The sequence below is a fragment of the Lolium perenne genome, chromosome 4 (assembly GCF_019359855.2).
Source record: "Lolium perenne isolate Kyuss_39 chromosome 4, Kyuss_2.0, whole genome shotgun sequence".
NCBI classification, from domain to species: domain Eukaryota; kingdom Viridiplantae; phylum Streptophyta; class Magnoliopsida; order Poales; family Poaceae; genus Lolium; species Lolium perenne.
Window position 1 is genome coordinate 346,379,575 of NC_067247.2, and position 16,470 is coordinate 346,396,044.

The 16,470-nt window shown below is 42.3% G+C and overlaps 2 long non-coding RNA genes across 9 annotated transcripts; one reads left to right on the top strand and one right to left on the bottom strand.

Annotated features, from left to right (window-relative positions):
* The first annotated feature begins 7,529 nt into the window (after positions 1-7,529).
* Positions 7,530-14,808, top strand: LOC127297059 (uncharacterized). Of its 8 annotated transcripts, none has more exons than XR_007848855.2 (5): positions 7,530-7,962; positions 8,077-8,207; positions 8,322-8,806; positions 9,272-9,301; positions 9,401-9,709. It is a non-coding gene; the product is annotated as an uncharacterized lncRNA (long non-coding RNA). The 8 variants fall into 8 exon arrangements; XR_011743947.1 differs by adding an exon at positions 14,180-14,808 and having other exon boundaries at positions 7,909-8,207; positions 9,401-9,548; XR_011743948.1 differs by having other exon boundaries at positions 7,909-8,207; positions 9,384-9,709.
* On the bottom strand, positions 9,837-11,561 carry LOC127297060 (uncharacterized). Its single transcript, XR_007848863.2, has 2 exons — positions 11,094-11,561; positions 9,837-10,949 (listed from the first exon to the last, which is right to left on the bottom strand). It is a non-coding gene; the product is annotated as an uncharacterized lncRNA (long non-coding RNA).
* Positions 14,809-16,470: the final 1,662 nt, after the last annotated feature.

A 16,470-nucleotide genomic window follows, 5' to 3' on the forward strand; every position in this document is an offset into this window, starting at 1 on the left:
TATTATATCTCTTAATTTCAGCAACCAAGTAGGAGTCCTATATGATCTCGGCCCAAAAGTGCAGCCATGTGAGGGAAGAACCACGGGCTGAAGTGTGACCTCTTGACCAAGGCTAACACGATTGATATGTACTAGCAACTGCTCGTGCATTGCTATGGTTTTATTTTTACTCGTAATATATTAATATAATAAATGTAAAAATTCCCGTGTATTTTTACAACCGATCTAGTTGGCATTGCTTAAATATAAAAAACACTCAACCAATTATATTGTATTGACAAATATATACTCCTCGATGCTCTTTAGATATTGTCGTAGGACATTAGGAACTTCAGTGCAACAGTGAGGATGTAGACTAGTACATTAGATAAATAAGGATAACATTTTTTACTGTAAAATAGGAAGCTGAGCTGAATAGTATTATACTTTTGCAGGTTAGGTGCTGGTATGAGCGATACCACGGATGAAAGAGTTGAAAATTCTGGTTCTAAACCACTAGATTGTGTACCAACGGTCAGATGTTACATCCCCTCCCACCACCACATGTTTATGTAGAGAACCCCTGGATCTAATGTAAATTCTGGAAAGTTTGCCCTGCATCTTTTCACTTTTCATGGGACTAGTAAACGCGCACGTGCATTGCACGTGTAATCTTAGAAATCTCTTCACTCATTCAAGCAGTAGGTAAATATGAAACAAATTAAATTCTGAAAAAATAAATAAAACAATGAAGAGGTCTAATAATATAGTAACATAAAAAATCATATACTTATGAGAGATTCAGCTTGTACCTCATGCTCAAAATCCAAATAAACTGACAATATGAAAATACAAAATCTGTCCGAGATACTCGAACATATTGATTTACTTCATTTTTATGCCTGTTAGTATCCATCGTGGGCTACAAAGAATCATTACCAAAGAACTGAAAGTGGATAAAATGGCATTAGATGGCCAAATGATTTGCATTACGGCATTAGTATAGGGATTTTGATTACTCGAAGCTGGTGCATAATCAAGTATCATCATTAGTCCACAGATCTTAAGCGCCGATAGAATCAATGTCAATTTTTTTTAAGTCAATATGAATAGTTCATCAAACTAATAATGTCGGCTAAAAGATCCCACCGACAAAACAATTCATGTAACATAAGATTCCAAATAAACAAAACAAAGCAGAGATTAAAAATAAAACCACCAAATCTGGAAGCACAAGAATATTTGCTACAAACCCTGCTTCCACATTCAACATCTTTGGCGAGGGGCGATTGAACACATGTAACCAAAATAATACTCAGTGATCTAATATCAAGTCTCGGAACAGGGTGATAGAGATCGTAAAATGCTCAACATGAAAACTAATTAGGAAATAATTTGGCCCTACTATCGTACATCCTAGCGGCCTTTTTCAGTATTTTCATCGTCTTTCTTAAGCCAGCTTTTGATCACTACTGAGTTGCATCCTTGTGTTCATTCAAATCAACACAGAGTAGAGGATTAGGTGTTAGACAAAGTTTTGTACAGTACAAAAATATGATGCCAACCAACTGCATATATTAGAAATAGATTAGCTACAGGAACTGGCTAGCTTTCAAGAAAAAAATGTATATCTTCAAAGACCAAATGCTACATTAGTGCAGAACCACATATGATCATAATATGTCCAAACCAATTTTGCCAACTTGCATCAACTATGACAAAAAAGAAAATCAATTCTGCTGCTGCAACATGTATAAAAGCACACGGCATTACTAATAGACTAATACCCATGCAAGAAGCTATCTCAAGATCCATATTTCCATCGGGGGCATGGAAGCTTCATGCAAGCAAAACAAAAAAAGGTTACAGAGTTTACCTCAGAGTTTGCATGGTGACCAGGCCACTCTGAAATGTCAAAATTCTCTGCGATGTTTTGAGATCGTAATCAAGATTGAAAAATTAAAATAAAACCAATCATATAGAGTTTCCCAAAGGTATTTTGCAAAATGAAGAGAATTATTATACATACAAGTTACTATCAGGCCTATGGTACAATAAGAAAATTAGAAGATAAAGAAAATTAACATAAAAATGTGGTGTTAAATTTCCAATCAAGTAAAAGGTCATATTTCAGAACCTAGTGCACAAAAACTATCAACTAACTGTATAAGAAATAGTATGTGTACACTCCTGCCTATGAAAATATCCAGAGGAGCAACACCTAGCCGCAAGGTGCTCCAACATCTCGGTGCAACTTTCATGTTAATGTCAAATTATAAGTCCTACCAGCGATAACACTATCAAGAAGTAAGTCCTACTACAATTTCCATCAAACCCCTAAATGGTGCAGCATAAACATAAGATTCAATGTTAGATTCACAAGGCTCCAACCTGAGCTCTGAGTGTGTAGATTAAGGAGTGTCAAATACTCGAACGCTTTTGAGTACTTGGTACAGACAAATGGAAGTACATCTTGTTGCAGGCCTTAATACGAAGTTTGAAAAGTGAATGGTGTAACTGACCTCCCCACAAGTCTCCGTGGCAGCAGGCCATTTCCACAAATTTGCGCTTTGAAATCTCATGTTTAGTTTTTTGCATACCACTCCCTATCTCTCTGCCTCTTTACCTCTTTAGGATCTGCATATATAGCATGTTTTAATAATTCACATAAACTGTACCATGCTCAACGCAACGTTCGTTGTTAACTACCTTGGCTTGCCCAATAGTTATGTCCTGAATGGAGTGCCCTTGGATGAAATCCATTTGGTGATTGCCAATATCATGTAATCGAGCAACTGAAAATACACATTCACAACCAAATAAATAAATTTCTAGAAAACAAAGTGAAGTTGCAGCCAACTAATTTCCATATGCTAGTAACTATTTGAGAACATTCCAACTTAGTGTAGTGCATAAATGGAAAGAAAACTTGAGTTCAACTGGATAAGTGTATGAGCTTTGTACACTCCAAGAAATGGACACAGTTTCTATAGGTTTAGGCATCCAAAACATTACTGCAATTATATACATGTAACCAATTATATCAAAATATCTGCACCACTCACGGGTTGTATGGTAGGCAGAGAACCGTTGCTTAATCTGATGTTCTTTCCGGTTGTACCTTGAAATTATTGTCAATAATTACTTCAGAGTAGAACCTGCATGAAAATAAAACTCGTGAGTAATCTGAAACAACGTGGTAGAAGTGAAAAATAAAAAACTTCAAATAATATCTTTTGGGATGTAAATAAAGCTTTATCCTTCTAAGAACAAAAGTACTAATAAGATATATCTCAATACCTGGACATCCAAAAAGGATGAAACAAAAAAAAAATCTATTGTTCAGGTCTTACCAAGGATCTGTTAATATATTATATTTAGATCAACGTAACTGAAAATGTCAAATTTGGAAATACATGAGGCATATGCAAATCAACTCCATTAACCACATTGGATATTCCAAATACTTCCCAGCTTGCTAAATAGTTGACGAAAAGCCTGATTAAAAGCCTAATCTTTCTCATATTTAATTAATCAAACCGTTTTCTTTCATTATCTGAATAACTTTCAAATTGTTTACTGAACTTTTCTTTGTCAAAATGTACTGAAGTTCAGTTTTTGTACTTCGTCAATTTTAACTCCTGCAATAATTCAAGCAATATGACAGAAAAAATAGTTCTATCTCCCATGTAAAACAGAATATAATCCTAGTCGAATTGCAAAAGCCAACAACACAGGACAAGGAATCCCCTCCAATGTTTAAAGACATTTGCCGGCCATTGATGCCCTAGTTGAATCCCCTCCAATCTTTAAAGATGTGCACATAGATTACTCATCCTCCCTCCAATCTTCTATAATCAGAAGTAAAACAACAGTGAACTGTCACACCGACCTGAAGGATTAACGAATTACCTCCATTACTCTAGCAACAGAAGTGAGTCAAGGCATGGCAGATGGAGAGGTTCAGTGGACGGGATCAGTGGCAGAAATAAAGGCGTGAGGCCGGAGCCCCTGTCGTTGAGGGTGAAGAAGATGTCGCGACGGGTACGGACTATTGGAGGGAGCAGAGAATGTAACCGCGATGCTCGAGTCCAGTGCTCTCACGCGAGCTCCACGAAGGCAGCGGCGGATCTCGAGTTTCCTGCTAGTCTTGCGACGTCGATGTCGGATAAGGTGTTTCTTCGAACTGAGGAAGACCGCGGGGACGGCGTCCGCGGCGGCGTGCACGGGGACATGGGGCGGGGGGCTGCGATTGAGGAGAGGCGCCGCGGTGTGATGGTCGACGCCGGCGGCGGCGCGGGGGGAGGCGCCGTGGGTCTTCTGTACGGCGGCGGCGCGCGGGAAGAGGCGCCGTGGGTCTTCTGTATGGCGGCAACGTCGACCCTGTTTCTCTCGGGCGTGGAAGTTGGAACCGCTATATGCGGTACCTGATTAGTGGAGACGGGATTAGTGGAGAGGAGATCCTGCGCGCGCTCAACGCGTTGAGTTGCTCAACATTGGGTGGATTAGGATCATTGGATGTTAGTGTAGGGTTCAGTTTGTTGGATCTGCTTCTCTCTCCCTTTTTATATTATTATTAGTGGAGAAGTGGAGATTTGTGCCATGGATTGGAATAGCAGCTAACGATAGAAAATATCACGCTTTCTTCTGGCTTTTCAATCTGAAACAACCGGACATAGCAGTGCTTCGTTTCATCGTTGCAAATGAAAAAATCGATTTTCAAGATTCATCACGAAAGAACCAAACAATTAGGATCCTGTATCAAATTGAATCTAGAATCCCCGGAGCTATGTACTGTACCAGGATCATAGAAATTAATTGCGTTCAAGAAACAAAGAAAATGGTGTCTTCTCCTTGCTTGAATGGACTTCTCCTCCAAGAACAAGATTCAGATCTAAATTCGAAAAAAATAGCAACAAAATATAACTCGTTTCTTTGTCTCTCCCACGGACGGATCCGGCGGCAGAGAATGCGGTGGCAGCCAGATCGCGAGGTAATGGGTGTAGGTAACAGAAGGAAACTCCAACCCCCCCCCCCCCCAACCGCTGCGGCCCAGTTCGTGGGCTACTTTCCCGAGGGTGCGTTGGATTTGTAGGATGCGTACAGATCCCTTGCGACCATGGCGCGGGCTCGATATGCAGTTCTCGAAGGTGGAGCTGGATGCCTTCACACCCTCCACCTCGATGGTGGTGGGCAATGGAGAATCCGCCCTCTTTTGGGGGGGGACAGATGGCTGGAGGGCAGATCCATCAAGGAGATGGCGCCTGAGGTGTACGCGCTAGTACCTAAACACCGCAGGAAGGCGCGTACGGTACGGGAAGCGCTTGCGGATCGCGCCTGGATCCCCGATATCGCTGGTGCGCCAAGCGCCCTCGCACTTTGGCAGTACGTGCAGCTATGGGGGAAGCTTAGAGACATACATCTGTCTTCGGACCAGGATCGGCTGCTTTGGCGCTGGACGACGGATGGTCAATACACCTCTCGTTTTTGTTATGACACCCTCTTCCAGGGGGCCATCATCTCAGGTTCCTGGAGGTTGAATTGGAAGTCTTGGGCGCCGCCGCGGGTGAAGTTCTTCATATGGCTGGCTTGCCTAGACAGATGTTGGACGGGTGAGAGACTGGCGCGACGTGGTTTACCACATGCGCCTAGGTGTCCGCTCTGTGGCCAGTCGGTGGAAACCATGACGCACCTCCTCACTGGGTGCTCCTTCTCCAGGACGATCTGGTATGAGGTCCTCTCGTGGATTCGATCCACCTCAGGTCCTCCCACAGTTGAGGGCGACTTCGCGGAGTGGTGGTCGCTGGTGGTGCGGACCGCCCCTCGCCAGCTGCGCAAAGGCACCTCGTCGATAATCATGCTCACGGCGTGGTGGATATGGAAGCACCGGAATGCCGCGGTCCTTGACAACGCACGTCCGTCAGTGGCATCCCTGTTCAACGACATTTGTTCTGAAGCGCGGCAATGGGCGGACGCGGGGGCCCGAGGTGTTCGCCAACTCCTCCCCTAGGATAGGCTCTCTTTCTTGGGTCGAGTTGTATGGCGGGGTGTGTCCTCTCGAGGACTTGTAATTATAACCTTCTTTTCTATCAATGCATCGAAACGCAAGGCTTTTGCGTTTTCGTGAAAAAGGTAAAAGAAGAAAACTGGAGCTAGCATTTTGAGAGAGAGAAAGCAGTACGCTGCTAGAGGAGGACGGGAAGTGAGAAGATGCCGTGATTAAAGGGGCCTTCCGCAAAATAGACGAAGGTGAGATGGTGGTGCGAAATCTAACCTTGGTGCACGATCCAACGGCTTCGGCCACGGTTTGCAGATTTGCAGAATCTGTTTGTTTTCACTAGATACGTTCCCCTCGATGTTCCTACGCCGCTTCTATTGTGTCACGTGAGATGGCGTGATGGTGCTGAAGGGTCAGCCACCATGGCTGGAGCTGGCTGCCGAGCTTCCTATGCCGGTTTCCTCCATGACAGATAGCGTGCACATGGTGAGTTGTGCAAGAGAGCTGATCCTGGTGCATCGTAGGCTCCCGAGACGGCTTTCCTGGAATAACAAGTTCAAGAGGAGCTTCGAAGTGTACCGAGTGGAATTGGATGCTAAGACTCTACGTCGAGTCAACAACTTTGGTGGCAGTGGGCACGCCTTGTTCATCGGCATGTCTTGCTGCCTCTGGTGCCTATCATGGTTTTCTCTTCGGACTCCATTAGAGGTGACACCATCTACTTAAGCTTCGACATCGATGAGAGGGATGAAATCGAGGCCTACAATGTTGCAGCCAGAAAGATGATTAGGAGCTCCAACCTAGACGGCTAGAGGATGGCACAACCTCATACTCTTGTGGACTGTCTCTCCTTTTGTAGTACTGGTTGATTATGAAAAACTTATCCCAATAGCTAGGACGACGTTTGCGTTTTTTCTCTCAAGCTGGTGGCTTAGGGCCACCACACTTAGTTCTTTTCTGCATGCATCCGTTTTGCAATTGAGACCACCCATTTTTTGTCATTTTCTATATGCACTTGCTTTGAAAAAGAATTCCATGGCGTACCAGCCAAAAGCATGAATAAAATAGACAACCATCTTTGTAAATCCTTCTGAATTTTCAAAAATCCATTATTTTCAAACAAGCGTCTAAATATAAATAGTTTTTCACCATTGCATTCCTAATGCCAAGATCTTGAATACTAACCGACAAATATTTTGAGAAGGAAAAGTTTCATCATGAAAAACCAACTTTATACTAAAAAAAATCCCTCACAAAATTGCTTTTTGTGAAACGGAATTGCTATTATAATGTTAGTATCTATAAATCTAGATCTTATCATCATGTTCCGACAAGTGTTTTTCAAAATCAACTTTGTGTCACGAAAAGCAATTTTGTGGTTGAGACATGTTTTTTCTAGAGTTGTTTTGTGGTACCCTCAAATAAATAATAGCCATTAATTTTCGTCCGTCCAAAAAATTTCATACCACAGCTGAAAACGAGTACCTCTCACAATTTTCGCACCTATAAAATGAAAAAACATCGGTGGGCCAGCCCAATTGACAGGCCCAGCCCCATTAGCTGTCGACCAGATCGTGGGTGGGCATTCCTGTTCGTTCTTCCACCACGAGAGAGGTTCCGCCGCCGCCGTGTCCATCCCAACTCCGGTGCCACGACGGTGGACAACGGCTCCTCGGCCTCCACCCTCACCATCGCGCGGAGGATCTCAGCCTCTCCATCCCCATTCCCATCCCGACTACGCCGTCTGCGCCGCGGTCGGCGTCCGGGTCGTCGTGGCGGAGGATCTCGGCCTCTCCATCCCCATTACCGTCCCCACTCCGCCGTCTGCGCCGCGGTCGGCGTCCGGGTCGTCGTGGCGGAGGATCTCGGCCTCTCCATCCCATTCCCATCCCGACTCCGCTATCTGCGCCGCGGTCGGCGTCCGGGTCGGCCTCCCTCAATAATATATCTTACTTTTGCTCAGGGAGCTTTCAACCATTTTTGGTGTATGTTTATGCAGGAAGCCTCCCATTTCTTATCCCATCGTCACCATTCTACATTTTTCATGGTTCTCTGGAATAAATCACATGCTGATTTAGAAAATAACATTCTTATGACAGGGTCACCTTGATGAGCAATTTCGTCAGGTGGAGGACTTGCAGGATGAAGCTAGTCCTAATTTTGTGGAAGAAGTTGCTGTGTTGTTTTTCAAAGATTCAGGCAGGCTAATATCAAACCTTGAGCAAGCTTTGTAAGTACCAAGTATAGGGATAAGAGCCCCTTTACTGAATGAAAAAAGAAACATATTTAGACCATGCAAGCTGCAATTTTAGACTTAACTGATTAAGATCTGAAAGCATTGCAGGGAGAAGTACCCCAGAGATTTCAATAGGTGGGATGCATACATGCAGCAACTGAAAGGCAGCTGTTCCAAGTAACTACACAATTGGTTCTTGATATCTTTGTTCACTTGCCTATGAGGGATGTAGTGCGAAAGATTCAGCATCATCGGCCTTCAGCTTCATTCTTTTGCATACCACAAGAACTATCATGACTTTGAGTTTAGCTAGGCATGTAGGGAAGCTGGCACACCCTTTCTGGAACCATATTTTTTGTTCTTCAAATGAAGGCTAAGAGTACTTAACTAATTGTCTTCATTTCTCTGGCTTAAGCACTCTTGATTTCTGGGAAATGCTGTTGAATGAAAGCATGACTCTGGACTGTTATGTGTTTGGTAATAAATTTGATCTAGCATTGACATTTGACAACTCGATGCATCATTGGTGCTTCTAGGATGAAGAGTGAATGCATGTCATTCAAAGATAACTGTGGGAAAGGAAATGTTGAAGGGTCCGTCTCTCACACACTCCATACTGATGCTCAGTCTTCGGAGACTTTTATCTCTATTTTCTAGATTTAATTTGTTCTGTCTTGTCGATAAAAGAAATCAAGTACACTTCTCACAAAGTTTGCATTGTTGTAAACTAAAACGTATCTCGTGGAACTGAATCTCCATCTGTTGTTGCTTCTATCTCTCTGAATTCTAGAGTACTAGGGCCAGGTTTCGCTATATTAACATGCCGGATTATGCAGCCCCTTGCAACCATTTGAGGCAATCTCAGATAGATGTTCACTAGGCTACAACCTGGATAGCAAACTGACATTTCCTCATATGCCGCTAATAAGGAAATTTAGTTACATTAGGATTCATAACTTTTGAAACTTATTCAGTTTATAACCTATAGGTCAATGAAAGCTACAGCAATATGACAGCAAAGGATGAAAAGCTGATATAAAATATTTGCTGTATTTCAGAGCATGCTGAAGCAAGGTGATCCTGAAAAGGTATGGTCTGTTTTCAAAATCTGATCATAATATATTTGTCATATTTCAGCTTCCAATGTTTATTTTTTCTTTTGCGAGTAAGATTGGTAATATTAGCAGATTATGGATGGCACTGATTTCTACCCTGACGATGACGAAGACCTGAGCCGCAAGCATAAGTTTAAGACCTGGCGTGGCAAGATCGACGACACAGGTCCTGGTCTTTATGGCGAGGCATGATCGAAATTTGCTATGATCCTTTTCTCTGGTGTTTACTTTAGTTTTACAATGTTCCGAACTAGAATTTCCTACTACAAAGTCTTTACTTTAGTTTATAATGTTTCGAACAGAGTTTGTCATTTTGTCTGATCGAGAAATCTGGCGTGTTATAATCTTTATCTTGTATGATTCAAAATACTCTTTATGCTACTTTTCAAATAGTTCAGTTGCACTCTCAAACTCAGCCGAAGTAGACAAAAGAAATTCCTCGCTCTAGTGTATAGTTAGTTACAAACGAGAGACTGCTAGATTTACAAACATTAAATCAGACCCTAGCTTTACAAAGAAGGGGAATACCAGAGATATAGGTGATGTACTGTAATTTTTGAGCCCATAACTGAATTCCAGGATGCTGGTCTAGAAAAAAATTACAGAGCAGCATGTCTCGGGCGGGCAAAATCCACATATTTATTCTAGCGGAAAGGAAAAATAATAACTCCCACATTTTCACAGATATTTATTTTCTCAGGAGCAGCTTGTCTAATCTAATCCATCTCCGTTACATGGATTAGAATAAGAGACAGGTAAAGCAGGGGAGAAGTAAAAATACATTAAGCACAAATAGCAAGGTTGAATTTTAATCAAAACCACATCACTTCAGCCTTGTTGCTGTCTGCCTCTGGACTGACGAAACACCTACAGCAGAACGCTTGTTTGCTCCAGTATCCGCACCCTGTCGGGCCTGTTTTGTCCTTTGTACTATCAATTCCAGGCTATGTCTGTTACACTATATCTTTTTGAGAAAATCAATGTAGATCGGTAATACGAAAATACAATCCATAACAGTACCATATCATTCAGAAATCCACCTGTTAGCTGATGGTGCAAAATTAAGTCATTGTCTTATTCAGAAATCCACCTGTTAGCTGGCCTATATTTGTAAAACACCAGGGCTATAATTCAGAAATACAAAATTCACAGACAACTGTAATAGAAATCAAAGATAGTGAGAAAATTCTTTGCCGATTCCCATGTTCACAGAACTTGACAGGAATACTCCACAACAACAAGCAAACTTAGAACGCCATTATCACTGGTTAAAGCTGCTCCTTTGTCTACACACTCTCAGGCTCTCAGCCCTGATACTTTGTACCCACTAGCCCACAAAGCAAAGCTATAATACTAAATCAGATGCGCAAGGAAATGAGAAAACGGAAAGTCAGAGCAGAGTTCATCTATACTGGCGTATTTCATAAAATTGACACTGAACACATATGTAACTGACATTTCAGAATAAGAAAATAAGAAAATGTGTTTCGTGTTTCAGAGCTAAGCCTAAAACCTTATCAGAACATCGCCACATCCATGTACCAGAATCATCACACGTTGGGAAGAGAACCACCTTCGGAAGACGACACAACAGCACCTTTTGCTTCAAATCACATACCACCTGGTATATGTTTAAACAAAAGAAACAGTAAATAATACATATCGTATACTAGAAATAATATTGGCGGAAACATATAGATACAATGAAGATAACATTTGGTGTTCATTACATGCAGCACACAATTTATTATTATGGTACAGTTACCTTAGTCCGCGGGTCTGAATCTCTCATGGAACGCCTTAGGCATCTTCTTAGATGGAGCACCTTTTGGCTTTATCGTAATTGGATCGATAACTTTCCCACTAAAACCTTGGTTTGCCCCTGAAAAATATGCAGGCAACGGACCAAATGTTTTGGAAGCAGTATTGACATCATTCTCGCCAGCCTCAGCATTCTCGTCGTCATCCAACGAAATAGTGTTAAAAAATTCCATCACTCTATGTGATTCCTGGATGCTCAATGAAGCTTTGAATAGAAATGTATTCGCCTTGTTTCGGAGTTCGCGGTACCGATCCATATGTTCAGACCAAACATGTCTACTGTTATTGCCCTCGGGTTCCAAACCAGCTTTAGCTTGCATTGTCCATCTGACGGCAATACATCAGCGAGGTATGTCGCGGAAGCCTAGGTGTTTCAGAACACAAAATACGTGTGCACAGTGGATTTCCTCACGCTGCATCTTCCGACAGTGGCAGCACACGCTCTCCATCAAGGTCTCGCGAAAAACACGTCACATCATGATTGCCCCATTTAATGACTACAATACAACTAAAACCAAAGGCATCTTGCTGGGTCACCTCACCAATCTCCCATTCATCAGATTTCATGATCTGCTCCTCTACCATCTTGAACATTACCGGAGTATAAATACGGGCAGCACTTTTCAACAGTGGGTGATCGGATATTTTAGTGAAAGGTACCGACTGCGAAGCTTTGGCATCCAGCTCCTCTTCATTCCTACGGATACGTGACTTGTAATACTGAGAGTGCTCGAGCAAATCACGAGGAGATAATCTTCACTCTCTTCGTCGCCAGGGCCTTGACCATCCATGTCTGAAAACCATAATCATAAAAATAAGATTCATGTTACTAGTCTAGTAAAAAGGATATGTTGTTTCAACTTTCAAGTGATAGGTCAAGCAACTCTCATACATTTAGCAGTAGTTCTTGTATATATTTTATGCAATCCAAATATAATCTTGAACAAAAAGACATTTGAGAAGTTAGAATTTAGATTAGTCTGCGCTATCATTGATGACCTACTGTCGCTGAAATGAACAACTTAGTTGGTTCTAGGGTGACTTGACACAACGATTTCATATCTCTGCAAATAACTTCTGTACTTTTCTCTCTAAAAGATGCAATGAAGTGCCTAGTTTCAAACATAGGACTAGGTCTACAAATAAGGTTCGCTATATGCATGACTTATCATGTTGTGAATTTATCTGCAAAAGAAATTTTCTGAATTTGGTGCTTGCAGGCTACATAACAGCTTAATTAACATCCAATAATCTGCCAACACCACATAACTAAGGAAGCAGTGTATGCATCACACTCGCAAATCAATGAAATAGAGGTAACAAATTTGCAGGATAAACATGATTATTTAGTATTTATATGAAAATACCTTTTCAGAATGACAATAAATCACAAAGATAAACTTTTTTTTGAATTGAGGAGCTCCCGCTCCCGATTTCATTAAAAATGAAACCAAGTATCACTTGCGCCCATTACAACTTCATCCCACACCTTTCCTCCAAACTCCTAAAGTTTGACTAAATAGAACCAGACATCATACATGTATCTCTCTAAGTAAATTTCGATAAACTCAGAAAGCCTTTACAGTACAACAAGGATTTGAATCTAAAACAAACTTTATCACAGAACAATGTCTTCCCTTTTGGAACATCTCTTAACATTTTTCCTCCACCTTTTTTCTATATGTGATAAACTGATTACGAATAAAACCAACATGTACAAAGGACGGCATTAGACTCAACAATCAGACTACTATGTCATGATAATTGTAGTTTCACAAGCCACAACATGCACACCTGCACATGTGGAGCTAGCAATGTGAGGCACATCACCATACATAATGTCTCTACACCTCTCGACAACAAAGCTTTTATTCTCTGAACTCAGGGTGGGCATAAAAACCGTGAAACCGAAAACCGAACCGAGGCCGAAATCGAACTAAACGAAATCTCGGTTTTTTCTATTAACCGCTATTTTTTCGGTTTCCATTTCTACTAACCGAATTAAATTTGGTAGAATTCGGTTTTTAGCCCCACCAACCGAACAAGACCGAATAGACCGAATTGAGTAACCTACCATCAATTTGTGCATAAACTGATCATTCCATAGAAGCCCAATTGCATTTGATGTTCCAAAAATTGTTCATTCAATGTATGACTTTGGTCTTTGATGTACTAGCTTTTTCTGAATATAGCGTGAAGCCTGCATAATAGAACACGTCGCTCGAAGTCTTAGCTACCCCTTTTAATCGCTCACGAGTGATGCACCTGTACCACGAGTGTCGCAGCCTACCAAATAGCATCCCTCCAAGATTGGTGCTCATTTGTCGATTTCTTGCGCAGTTGATGTTTTTTGTGTTGATATGTCAATCACTATTTTCTTTCTTCGGTGATGCCTACTGTTTGTTCAAGTGAGTAGGTTAATTCGGTTTTAACCGAAAACCGAACCGAATTTGTCGGTTAACCGAATCTTCGGTTTCCTAAATTTTCATGCCAATTTCGGTTACCATTTTTGAAAACCGAATTTGTTCAAAAACCGCAAAAACCGAACCAAAATTTCGGTTAAAACCGAATGCCCACCCTGACTCTGAACTATGGTTGTTCCTAAAACACTCTATCATAGCTGTTTTTGCCTTCTTATTCAGGTCGGCCAAGCTCTGGGCCTTTCCACTGTCTGGTCAGGGGGGGACGTAAGAAAATGAAAATCAAATTTAAGCAACATCATCCTACAAAAACAGGATAACAGTAGTATGAAGCCAAATTGCTTTGTTGGTCAACTCGCATCCACCGAGTAGCATAACAGGATAACAGTAGCATAACAGTAGTATGAAGATGCTAGTTTGTAAGCACATGAACAAAAGCATGCAGTAAAGTGTTAACACCGAGTGCTGTCACTCTCCTCTGTTTCGTGCCTTCTTAAATTTGATTTTCATCCACTATATACACCCAGTATGATTGATCTATCTCCGCCATTGCCTAAAACTGTTAAAGGTTGTGGATGCATACTTACCCACCAATTCATTCCCGTCTCAGGTGGATTGGAAGTATTGGATGGGCCAGAACCAGAGAAATAGGCTACCTGGTGCCGGCGATGCAGGACCGGGCCGATCCGCTGGTGGCGGCGGCCGCCCACGATGCAGGATGGCGGCGGTTGCCCTAGATGCAGGAGGACGGGGTGTCGATGGCGGCAGCGGTCTCCACGCGGGACGATGGGATCTCGAGGGTGTCGACGGAGGCGGCGGTTGCGCTCCGCGCAGGACGACGCCGAGGGGATGCCGTGATGGCGGTGGCGGTCACACGACGGAGGCTGGCGAGGGTGTTGACGGAGGCTCGCGAGGGTGTCGACGGAGGCGACGGTTGCGCTCCGCGAAGGACGACGCCGACGGGATGGCGGCGGCGGTCACGCTCCAGGGAGAACGCGATGTTGAGGGAGGCCGGCGACTGCTCTCGTGATGGAGCCTGCCGACTTCTCTCCTGCTGGGCCAATTGTTGGGCCCGTTTCGGGACAGCTAATTTTTCTTTCCGATGGTGTACTTGTTGATGGGCTGTCGGGCCGTTTAATCCTGACTGTTGACTAATCATACCTCTTCCCTTACCAGCTGTGGTAAAAGGTACTGTAAAAGAAGCCTTTTTCTAGCACAAACACGAAAAAATGTGACGAATCCGTCTTTCCAAGAACGGTCAACTTGTCGGTTTTATGAGAGAAGATCATGGTTGTACTGCAATTTTGTCCATCTGCATGCATGGTACTAACATCACATGCTCTAAGTTTCTTTTATCTCTGCAAACACAAAAGAAAATGTGAGGATGAGGGGGACTTGTTTCCTAATCCAAGCAATGGCCACCTTGTTGGTTTATGAGAGAATATCATGGTCCTTTTCATGAGATCTTCGAAACGGTCTCTCTCATATGCATATATTCTGACGAAAATTTTCTACAAGCAACTTCTGGGATGAAAAAGCAAAATTTAGTACAAACTTGTTTTACCGTGATAGAAGCTGCATCCAACCGCTTGCTCAAAGCAAGCTGGCGCCTATTTCCATTTTAACCATACGCTAGTCTAGTTTGACTGGCAGTGCACATAATAGTGCTCATGTTTTTAATTTGCACTAGGATATTATGGAAGCAAATATTTGGCTAACCAATCTGTGGCGAAGATAATAGCAAAACAAAATGCATATAGTCACTCCGCATAGCTAATTCCAACAATAAGCACGGGACAGTGCCGAAGTTCAATGATCCCCTAACAACCTGCACCCGTTGAGCTCTTAGAGTAACACTAGATCATGACGCCCATCCATTTTAGATTGATATATACATTTATGGAAATATGGATAAATATTAGATGGTTCATTGCCAACCTGTGAATGCTAGTAATCAGCAAACTGAATAAAAAAGGATATAGCTGCTTTAAACTTTGCATTATTTTATTTTGTAAAGGGAAGGAAAAAATCTACAGTCTTTCACTTGCCTAAGACAAGCATAAATATGTGAAATGATCAATTGCTTGGTATTCTGAGAATTTGGCCTCTTGTGCCTTAGCCCATAGCCCAATTACAAATTCTGAATTTCTCTTGGCCCATGTGGGTATGACAATGAATGAGTTTAGTCCCACATTGCTAGTTGAGAGAGAGTTAGAGTGGTTTACAAGGGAGCTATTATATTCCTTAGTCCTTATAAGTAAGTGAGAAGAGGAATTTCCCCAAACCGAGCTTATCTTTTTGCTATTCTGGAATTGTATTACGAGTCACTAACAAACGCATTAATGCAACCGTTTTGTTCCGGTTTTTCTGGACCCTGGCCGTAATTTTCGTGATTAATGCGGCGGCGTGCCGTCGATACGGTCTAGAAGTTGAAAACGAGTATCTCAATAATTTCGTTATAATTTTCGTTTTTATGAGGTGATTTGTAATGTTTGATGTTTCTCTTAATGTTAGAGTTCTAAACAAACAAAGAAAACCTGATTTTTTTTCTTTGTTGATAGCATATGAAGGAGCCAATTTGAATTTTCGCGGACTCTTATTGTGGGCATCGAGCTAAATTTGAACTTTTGGGAGCCAATTTGACACTACGAGGCCGTGTATGATCTGATCGGGCACACTGAGCTAGCCAATACAGGCGCTGTGGTTCGTGGATCCTGCACACGCCACGTCGGTTTCCCGTGCCACTAGCCAGGAATCGCGTGGGGATTCCCGGCAGATTCCTGTTGATTGGCATCGAGAAAACGGAGGCAGAAACACCTTTCAAAACATCGCAGAATAATTTCGCGCTAAAGCGCACTTCAGTTGCAGGAAAGGATTCCCACACATATGCTGCAGCAGACT